Raw genomic sequence first — 11,832 nt, 5'->3', positions numbered from 1 at the left:
AATCTCCCCTTCCCCTACCGCATCCCAAAACCAGCCCAGCTTGTCCCCGCCTCCCTAACCTGTTCTTCCTCTCACCTATCCTCTCCTCCCACCCCAAGCCGCACCCCCATTTCCTACCTACTAACCTCATCCCGCCCCCTTGACCTGTCCATCTTCCCTGGACTGACCTATCCCCTCCCTACCTCCCCACCTATACTCTCCTCTCCACCTATCTTCTTTTCTCTCCATCTTCAGTCCACCTCCCCCTCTCTCCCTATTTATTCCAGTTCCCTCTCCCCATCCCCCTCTCTGATGAAGGGTCTAGGCCCGAAACGTCAGCTTTTGTGCTCCTGAGATGCTGCTTGGCCTGCTGTGTTCATCCAGCCTCACATTTTATTATCTTGGATTCTCCAGCATCTGCAGTTCCCATTATCTCTGATACAATTCTTGACCTTGACTCCTCTACAACCAATCTGTCTTGAAACCAAACTCTTGGATGTGGCCGTGTGACAAAAAATCACGATCTCTCCATGAAACCTAAAGCCACAACATACAGGAAAAACAATAACTTCGCACAGTATTTAATTAACACAAGGCAACAGGAATATTTTTGTTTAAAAAGTAACTGACTATTACATTTTTTATCACTCTAAACATGACTTCTGCAGATTACTGATTATAATAACTGTACTGAGGTCAGCCAGGTGGACCTCATGGAATATGAGTTCTCTGATTGGAGCTGGTCCAATCAGTGAGCCCTGGCTGACAGCTATAAACAGGAATGTCAGAGGTTCTATTCATTCTGAGAGCTGGCTCTAAGGAAACTAGATCAGTGTGAAGGTCTTTCCACATGTAAATAAAAGGCGACTTGGTGATGGGATACCCGCCTGTGTAGAATTATTTCAGGGAGGTCACAGCAAATGTGATTCCATTACAAGTACGTAGAGCTGGAAGATTTTATCAGGCAGTTACCATCCAATTTACTACATTTCAGATCTCAAATTTAAATCTAGCAATTCATATTGTAAGGGACCATTTAGTTTTTTTCTTCTTTTTGGACTATAAATTGGAAAATGGAAGTTGGATTAAAAAATGCACCAGGTGACTTTTTTCTGTAACTTGAAGCTCAAATGTCAATGTGCAGCATACATACTAGCTATAAAAAATTATGGGTGAAATCTTATCAGTCTATAAGCAACATGTTAAGGTTCCCTATGACAGGCTCATTCATAAAGTCAGGAGGTATGGGATACAGGGTGATTTGGCTGTCTGGATTCAGAATTGGTTGGCTGACAGGAGGCAGAGAGTGGTTGTAGATGGTAAGTATTCTGCCTGGAGGTCAGTGCTGAGTGGTGTCCCGCAGGGCTCTGTTCTTGGGCCTCTGCTGTTTGTAGTTTTTATAAATGACTTGGATGAGGAGGCTGAGGGGTGGGTTAGTATGTTTGCTGATGACATAAAGGTTGGAGGTGCCGTTGATAGTATCGAGGGCTATTGCAGGCTTCAGCCAGACATTGACAGAATGTAGAGCTGGGCTGAGAAATGGCAGATGGAGTTCAACCTGGATAAATGCGAGGTGATGCATTTTGGAAGGTCAAACTTAAATGCTGAATATAGGATTAAAGGCAGGATTCTCGGCAGTGTGGAGGAACAGCGGGATCTTGGTGTTCAAGTGCATAGCTCCCTCAAAGTTGCCACCCAAGTGGATAAGGTTGTTAAGAAAGCATATGGTGTTTTGGCTTTCATTAACAGGGGGATCGAGTTTAAGAGCCGCGAGGTTATGCTGCAGCTCTACAAAACCCTGATGAGACCACACTTGGAATATTGTGTCCAGTTCTGGTCGCCCTTTATAGGAAAGATGTGGAGGCTTTGGAGAGGGTGCAAAGGAGGTTTACCAGGATGCTGCCTGGACTGGAGGGCTTGTCTTACGAGGAGAGGTTGACTGAGCTTAGACTTTTCTCTCTGGAGAGAAGGAGGAAGAGAGGTGTCCTGATCAAGGTGTACAAGGTAATGAGAGGCATGGATAGAGTCGATAGCCAGAGACTTTTCCCCAGGGCAGGATTGACTGCCACGAGGGGTCATAGTTTTAAGGTGTTAGGAGGAAAGTATAGAGGAGACATCAGAGGGAGGTTCTTCACCCAGAGAGTTGTGAGCGCATGGAATAGTTTACCAGTGGTAGTCGTGGAAGCGGAGTCATTAGTGACAATTAAGCGACTGCTGGACATGCACATGGACAGCAGTGAATTGAGGGGAATGTAGGTTAGGTTATTTTATTTTTGGATTAGGATCATTCCATGGCACAACATCGTGGGCCAAAGGGCCTGTACTGTGCTGTACTTTTCTATGATCTATGTTCTACGTTCAATGATGAAATATGTGGTAGAATCAGGTGAGATGTTCAACAAACATTATCTCAATATTAAGATCATCTCATTATATGTTGCATGCTTTACTATAGTGGCGTGGTGGTATTCTCATGAGCCAGCAGTGAATTCCCAATTAATGCTCATTATTGCTTGTTAAATTCATTGTTAACAGCCCAATTCATTGCAATCTTATCAAAAGGACCATATGAACTAGTCATTGGGAAAACCTGAAATGGAAACAAGAAGAGATTCTGGGCAGGTTCAACTTACCGCTTGCTACATAAGACTTTCTTGTTGCCCACGAGGTACCAACATCTCAGTGCAGATCCACAGGAACCAAACGCATGCACCCTGGACATTGGCATCTGACACTTGTCAGTCTCTATGAACGTTCATAGCGCATCTCTGATCCACATACAGCATGCTTTGGCACTTCAATACCATATCACAGGCAACTGCCTTTGTAACAGAAGCTGCTGGAAAAGCTCAGTAGATCTGGCAGCATATGTGAAGACAAATCAGAGTCCAATGTTCTGGGACCGGTGACTCTTCCTCAGAACGGAAATATAGTGAGGAAGGGTCACCAGACCCGAAAGGTTAACTCTAATTTTTCTTCACAGGTGCTGCCAGACCTGCTGACATTTTTCAGCAACTTCTGTTTTTGTTCCTGATTTACTGCAAACACAGTTCTTTCTGTTTTTATTAAGAACACTGTGCACTGAAGGACATGCGCCAAACTCATGAATTGGACCAGGCATCATGCTTGGGCTAACAAACACAGTGAATGCTGGAGAAACTCAGCAGATGAACTCTCCCACAGAACTGAAATATACTCTGCTTTTTACAGATTTCCAGCATCCACGGTATTTTGCTTTTCTTGCATCTCTGGGCTCGTTGCTCACTGTTAAAATGTACAAATGCTCTGAAACATACTGGATGCTCACAGCATTCCTTCCAATGTTTTGTCTTGCCTTATCATTTTGCACATTAGTCCCTCAGCCAGAGAAATCAGATTCATATTACTAACTTGCTGTGCTATTTAGAGCAGACACAAAGCCGGGGAGCTTGCCATGGCTATCAGCAGGCATCAGTCCAGTTAAGGATAATAACCTTCATTCAGTGGATCCAAGTACAGTCAAGGGCAGCCTCCAATACCATTCCAGACCTTGTTCAGTGCAGTTAATGTTAAGGTTCTCTGCTGATAAGGGGGGAAGGGCTAAATAACAGGCAGAACACCACCAGTCTTGCCTATTTCTGCTCTATTGTAGGCTGTTTGCTCCTGGATCAAGCGAGAGACAGGTACTACCGAAGAGGAAAGTCGATCTAGGCTCTGAGCAAGAGGATAGACAGCTCACAGGGCATGCAGGTTAGTGTTGCTGCAGGTTGGACTGGGTAGCACCAGGTGAGGAAAATATTTTTAAAAACATTTGGTTAGGTACGTGAATGAGAAGGGTTTAGAGGGATATGGACCAAACGTGGGCAATTGGAAAAAGCTGAGTGGGCACCATGGTGAGCATGGACCAGTTTGGGCTGAAGGATCTGTTCCCATGCAGTTTTACTGTATGACTCTGTGTTGCAGGCAATAGCAAGAGGGTGATGGTTGCAGTAGCAGAGATAGAGTGAGTGTGAGGTATTGGAGAGAAGATGGTGGCACTGAGTGAAGAAGGACATTAACCTCCATCCTGCAATTCTGATCATCCCTCCACACAGCTGCAACTGCTCTAACCTAAAGGGTGGCAACCTCATACCAGGCTAGCATGGCCCCCACTGCTCACCCTTGGCAAGGAGGAGGTCCTGTCTATGAACCTTTCCATCCAACAGGAGCTCCTGAACTACAGTCCCCAAAGCAGGCTCTGTCTGACATGCCTGAGGCAAATTTCAGGAAAGGTGCAGAGCACCACAGTTGACAGGGATTCTCTGGGTGCACAATGGGCTCTTAAAGATGACACCAGTCAATTCTGGAATCTCTGATGAGAGGTGGGTTGCTCTATGAATAACATGTATTAAGATGGGATGATAATCAGATATGATACTCGCTAACAGGGCTGAAACACCAATCAATGCGGTGAGTTTAGTAAGAAACCCCAAGACAACACATTTGGCCTTGTGGGGTCAATCATTTCACTAAATTCAACACAACTCATGCATATCCAAAAAACCCTGAGCTCTTTCCTATGTTTCATTTCAGAGAAGTGAGGGGATACTTTGAGCCAGCACAGCACCAGGTAAGTCAGGAGAGGGTGGAAGAATGACAGGATGAGAACCACTCCATCGCAGGGCCAAGAAAGTCACAAGAGGTCAAATGCCTTCTTCTGTGATGTTACGATTCTATTTTACGACCCTGGCCAACCAACATCACTACAAATTTTCATTAGCACATTGTTATGTGCAAACGGCTGCTTTCTTTCCCTTATTACAGCAATGATTATACTTCAACAGAGCATAGTTGGCTGGAGAGCACTTTCAAACATCCAGAGGTAAGGATAGGAACTACATCAATGCAAGTCTTTTTTTTCCATTCAAAGAGGTTTAGATGTTCTCCATACGCAGTTCTGTGATTTTGCCACAAATGCAGACAGCAGAAATCTCCTAACTATTTCAGAGATTACATGAGGAAGAATGTTTCGCTCCAGAAATGGCTGGATGCTATTGGTGGCAGCTGTTACCTTTGAAGTATCGTCAGGGCCTCTTAGTTTGACACTGCAGTCTCAAAGGCTTCAAGTGTAACAGCTGCACAATGTTTTTTTTGAACTCCTCTAAATTAATCCCACCCCACTGTGGTTTCCAGGATGTCACTGACCACAATAAACAGCAGATCAGGCCTTTTTTACCACTTTAAATTGAACAGGATTACATATGGTTTGAAGTTATGTGCCTTCTTTAATTCTGAATCTTTTTTAAAAGTCATGATTATTCTTCAACTAGTTATTGCTGATGAATAGATTTCAATGGCAACATTCGAATCTATTGTGATGATTTGGATAATTAACGTTATTGGAACATGTTAAGGCTTAGAAAAAATAAGAGTAAACCCCTCTCCTTATGAGTGCACATTTGATTAAATCGCTACTTATATCTTATTTCCTGACGGTTTACTGAAAGCATACCTTTCAGTGGAGGTTTTACTCAGTTGTAGAACTTTTCCTTCTAAAACTAAAAGAGTGTTGAGTTTTCAAGAAATTGGCTGAGTAAGAGTTTCTGCCGGAGAGTTTCTCTTGGAGGTTTTCTCACACTATTCTCCACAGCTCAACATGTATTGAACATAAGAAGCACTGCTGCCTCACAGGGACCCAGGTTCAATTCCATCCTTGGGTTTAGAGTTTGCACATTCTTCCTGTGTCTGTGTGGGTTTCCTCTGGGTCCTCCGGTTTCCTCCCACAGTCCAAAGATGTGCAGGTTACGTGGATGAGCCATGGTAAATGCCGTATTATGGGACTAGGGTGAGGGACTGGGTGGGATGCTGTTTTATTGCTATTGTGGATCAGAGGAGCTGAATGGCCTCTTTCCACATGGTAGGGATTCTATGATTCTGTGAAATAAAACAAAGAACTGCAGATGATGGAAATCTGAAACAGAAACTGACATTTCTGGAAAAAAAATCAGCAGGCCTGGCAGCATCTGTGGAGAAAGTAGAGTTAATGTTAGGTGTCCAGTGACCCATTTTTGGGGTCTTCTGCGAGTTCTGCTTTTGGTTTTTTTCTTGCCTTTGCTTTTTTTCCCCTGACTGATATCATGCTCAGCTGTAACATAGCCTCTGTGTTGGTGCACACTTCAAATCTCTTACAAAGTAATATAACAAATACAGGCTCATACTGGCACAAAGCTATCAACCTAAATTAATCTTCAAAGCACAAGATAAACAACAACTTTAAAAAGCTATAAATTTCACTGCCTTTTCTTGATGTGGGTATCAGAGTTGTGATTCATTATTGAGAAGTGCTAATGGCACACAAGTATTTTAGGAATCTTCCATTCATTGCTCTGTATCCTGCTGAACAGCTGACACATTCAAAGGAACCCAGAGTATTGATGTATCGTCCAGTAGTATATGTACTGGGGTTATTGCATTCATCAATGGATTACTCAAAAAATGGGCTCAGATTTTCCAGAATATCCTAAAGACAAAGCTGAAATTCATTTACAAAGTAACTGACTGACTTGTCTGTTCAAAGAGCTGCTCAAGAACAGCCTGAGAGGCTCCTTGTGGGTCAGTCTATAGTGATTGTAATGAGGTTAACCAGCTGGATATCTCTGGTTTTTAATTTAGCTCCCTGATTGGGACTGATAATCTGGCCCACTAAGGGACCCCTAGCTGACTGATAAAAAGAGGAGTGTCAAAGATTCAGCCTCTGTGGTGTTATTTCTGCAGCAGCAAGAGTAAAGCATTTTCCTGAAGAAAGACACTTGCAAAAGTTGTCATTGACTTGGGGTAAGCATTTTTTGCATCATGCCATTACTTGGGAAGATTGACCCATTCAACCCTGCCATCGAAGACTGGGCCAATATGTGGAAAGAATGCATATTTATTCTGGGCAAACAACACTGATGCAGTTGACAAGCAACGCGTAATTCTCCTGATAGCCTGTGGATCCATAGCTTTTCTTATTATTTGGAACTTTTAAGGTTTGATGGATTTAGTTAAGGAATATTATGACTCCATGACTCCTTTAATTCTGAGACACTATTGATTTTACTCAGCAAATCGAGAACCAGGGGAATCACTGTTGGGATTTCAACCTCCTGACAGGGACTATTAGAAGGAGCCACGACCACCTTACGGACAAAAGTAGATGTAGAAATCAGAAGGCTGGAAAGTGAAGGAAACATCCAATCAAACACTTTGTGGAATGGGCAACATTGGTCATATTGATTTTGAAGTCTGACAGTTCTGTTTGCCTTTGTGTTCTAAACAAACAGTAAACAACTTTTCACAACTGGGTACGTACACAATCTCTCACGTAGAGGGTTTATATACAAAGCTGGCAGGGCAGCTGTCCTTCGCAAAGCTGGACAAAGCCACCTTTACTTGCAATTGCATTTGGACAAAATTCCCAGAAGTATGCTGCAATTAATACCCATCAGGGTTTGTACTGATATACAAGACTGTCATTTGGGGTATCATCAGCTTGGTCGATTTTTCAGTGGAAGATGGAGAACATTTCGTAAGGTCTACCCCAGGTCACCATTTATTTAGATGACCTGCTAATAACAGGGAAAGCCAACGAAGAGTATGTAGAGAACTTGATCATTGCCCTTAGATGTTTTCTGAGGCAGGCGTATACCTAAGAAGGGAAAAATATGTGTCTCAGGACCCCAAAGTGGCCTAATAAAAACCAAAAGAACTGCGGATGCTGTAAATCAGGAACAAAAACAAAATTGCCGGAAAATCTCTGCAGATCTGGCAGCATCTGTGAAGGGAAAAAACAGAGTTAATGTTTCGGGATAACAAAGTGTGGAGCTGGATGAACACAGCAGGCCAAACAGCATCTTAGGAGCACAAAAGCAGAATGGATCAGTTCTGAGGAAGCGTCATTGGACCCAAAACATTAACTCTGTTTTTGCCTTCACAGAATGCTGCCTGACCTGCTGAGCTTTTCCAGCAACTTTGTTTTCTTCCCCCGAGTGATGTACTTGGGTACAGAGTCAACAAGACCGGATTATATCGTTATCAGGATAAAATGAGGGCAATCAAACGTGTCCGGGCTCCCAACTCTATGTATTTTTCGGGTGGTAAATTTATTCTAGAAATTTCATACGTAACCTAGCACTTTTTCTTCAACTCCTAAAAAAAGTGTCATCCTTGGAAACAGTTGTGTCGCCAAGCCATAGCTTTCAGGGAAGTGAAGAAACGGCTACAATCCTCTACGGTATTGGCACTCTATGATCCCAAGCAAGATGTGATATTGGCATACAACGCTTCCGTGTATGGCATCAGGCTAATATTAGCTTATAGGCAGCTCAATGGAAAGAAACACCCAGTAGAGTATGCATTCAGAATGTTGGCTAATACAGAGAGTTAATATTCTTCGAAAGAGGAAGGATTGATGGTCATCTTTGGAGTCAGCAAGTTCCACCAATACCTTAAAATTTGTGATAATAGCAGACTACAAACCCCTGCTAGGTCTGCTTAATGAGGACAAGGCAATGCCACTCACAGCTTCAGGCTGAATTCAGTGGCGGGCTCTAAAACTAGGTGCCTGTAATTACAAGTTAGAACACTGTCTAGGAGGTCAAATTGCAAATGCAGATGCATTGAGCCACCTCCCACTGAAAGATACACAGCCGGTGGTCTGTAACGCTTTTAAATGTTCTGGACACACTTCCAGTCAAAACTGACAATACTAGATTTTGGCCACATAAAGATTTGGCCCTGTCAGAGCTGAAACAACTGGTGGTGTTCAGGGGAGCCACAGTTTCATCAAAACCACAATTGAAACCTTTCCGGACCCAGAGATAACAGCTCACAGTAGGGGACGGCATGTTATTTCTGGGCAGCAAGAGCAATTGTCTCGAGTAAAGATTGCCTCCTTAGATACCAAGTTCATCCAGGAGTCCCCAGAATGAAAATGCTGGTTAGAAGTAATGTCTGGTGGCCAAGTTGGGATGCAGATAGGACCATGTGGGTCGGGCAGTGCCCAGAGCGCCAACAAGGACAAAGCCTATGGCTAGCAGCACCCCCACATCCTTGGGAATGGCTGGGTAAATCTTGGACATTGTTACACGTTAACTATGCAGATCCAATCATGAGCTCAATGTTTTTAGCCTTGTAGATGCCAATTCAAAGTGGGTGGACATGCATGGACATTCAACAAATGTGGAGATAACAATAGAGAAACTGAACACATCTTTTTCATACTTAGACTCCCGGAAGTGTTGGTTACAGATTGTTTATCAGCAGGGAATTGGGTTTTTCCTTAAGTTTGAATGGGATTTGACATTGAAGGACAGTTCCATACCATGTGTCATCCAATGGCCTGGCAGAAATAGCAGTCCAAAAGTTGAAGGCAGGCCTGAGGAAACAGTCTGCAGCCATGCTAGATACCAAGCTGTCACAGTTCTTATCTAAGATAGGACCATCCCACATACAACATGGATCATAAGAAAGTCCCAAACTCAACAGTGTGTGAGCAAAATATATCCTGCTCCTCGGAACTGTTGGAAAAGCTGCCAAAATCCATGGGATCTAGAGAGTGAATTTCAAGTGAGGCGTTCCTGGCACAAGTGGTGAGCTCCTGTGCATTACACACCCCCTGGATCAGACGCCAAGTCGGAAGGACTTGGCCCGATGCTAAAATGCCCCAGAGATCTCTCTGCAGGAAAATGGGCCAGCCTACATCTTCAGACTCAGACGGGGGGTGGGGGAAAGGATACAGCGATTGTAATGAGGTTAGCCATCTGGATCTCATGGAGTATTGGATTTTCCTGACCGATATAGCACTGGAAAGTTTTGGAAAAATGACTGACTACTCAAAATTAATGGAAGTTCAATAGCTTTATGAGAATCAGGAGGTGATTCTCCTATCATCAAACAAGACGTAGGAGTGACCGTCTAACACAGATTGCCACTCTGCCCCACTTTTTAATGGAAAGAAAATGCTCCATATTTCTTACAGGAAATTGTGATCAGGTCTCCAACAGAAATATGGAGCCACTTTTCCATTCTAACCATTCTCTTGGAATGCAGAACTGTCAGCTCGAAGGAAAACAATGCCACCTTTCTCACGCCCAGTTGATTGTCATATTCTGAAATATAAAAGTCTAACATCACAAGCAGCCACTTTGACAGACCCTGTGCAACATTAAATTCATGATAAGGTAAGTGTGAAGGAAAAGTGCTGAGAGGGTACAGGGTGTTAAGTTACCAAGAGTGTTAGGCTGGTAGGGCTTAGAAAGCCAGGAATGTGGTGTTCTATAAGACTAAAAGACCATAAGGCATAGGAGCAGCAATTAGGTCATTCAGCCCATCAAGTCTGCTCTACCATTCAATCATGGCTGATTGAACCCCCATTCTCCTGCTTTCTCCCCAGAACCCTTGGTCCCCTTGATAATCAAGAAACGATCTATCTCAATCTTAGATGCACTCAATGACATGACCTCCACAGCCTTCTGTGGCAGTGAATTCCATAAATTCACCACTCTCTGGCTGAAGAAGTTTCTCCTTATTTCCGTTCTAAAAGGTCTTCCCTTTACTCTAAGGCTGTGCCCGCGGGTCCTCGTCTCTCCTACCAATGGAAGCATCTTCCCGACATCCACTCTGTCCAGGCCATTCAGTATTCTGTATGTTTCAATTAGATCCCCCCTCATCTTCTAAACTCAAACATTCTTCATATGTTAAGCTTTTCATTCCTGGGACCATTCTTGTGAACCTTCTCTGAACCCGCTTCAGGGCCAGTGCATCTTTCCTGAGACGTGGGGCCCAAAACTGCACACAATACTCCAAATGAGGCCTGATCAGAGCCTGATAAAGCCTCAGTAGTACATCCCTGCTTTTATATTCAAGTCCTCACAAAATGAATGCCGACATTGCATTTTCCTTCCTGACTACTGACTCAACCTGCAAGTTTACCTCGAGAGAATCCTGGACTAAAACTCTCAAGTCTCTTTGAACTTCAGAATTCTGAATTTTCTCCCCATTTAAAAAATAGTCCATGCTTTGATTCTTCTTACCAAAGTGCATGACCTCACACTTTCTCATTTTGTACTCCATCTGCCACTTCTTTGCCAACTCCCTTAACCTGTCCAAATACTTCTGCAGACTCCCCAAATCCTCAGTACTACCTGTCTTTCCACCTACCTTTGTATTGTCTGCAAACTTAGCCAGAATGCCCGCAGCTCCTTCATCTAGATCATTCGTATATAAAGTGAAAAGTTGTGGTCTCAACACTGGCCCTTGTGGAACACCACCTATCACCAGCCGCCATCCTAAGAAAGACCTTTTTATCCCCACTGTCTGCTTTCTGACAGATAGCCAATCTTCCATGCTAGCACCTTACCTCTAACACCATGGGTCCTTACTTTACTCAGCAGCCCCTTGTGAAGCAGCTTGTGAAAAACCTTCTTAAAGTCCAGGTAGATAACATCCATTGGATCTCCTTGGTCTAACCTGCTTGTTATTTTCTCAAACAATTCTAGCAGATTTGTCAGGCATGACCTCCTCTTGATGAAACCATGCTGACGTTACCCAGTTTATCATACACTTGCAAAACTTCAGAAAACTCATCTTTTACAATGGGTTCCAAAATCTTACCCATGACTGTGTTTAGGTTAATCGGCCTGTAATTTTCCAACTTTTGCCTTACTCCCTTTTTAAACAGGGGTGCCACGTTAGCCACTTTCCAGTCCTATGGGACAATCCTTGACTCTAACCTCCTGAAATATCACCACTAACGCTTCCACTATCTCTTCAGCTATCTCCTTTACAACTCTGCGGTGTAGTCCATCTGGTCCAGGTGATTTATCCATCTTCAGGCCAATCAGTTTTACTAGCGCC

This window comes from Stegostoma tigrinum, chromosome 10 (genome assembly GCF_030684315.1).
Source record: "Stegostoma tigrinum isolate sSteTig4 chromosome 10, sSteTig4.hap1, whole genome shotgun sequence".
Lineage (NCBI taxonomy): Eukaryota > Metazoa > Chordata > Chondrichthyes > Orectolobiformes > Stegostomatidae > Stegostoma > Stegostoma tigrinum.
The sequence above is the reverse complement of the archived record's forward strand: the minus strand, read 5'-3'. Positions refer to the sequence as shown.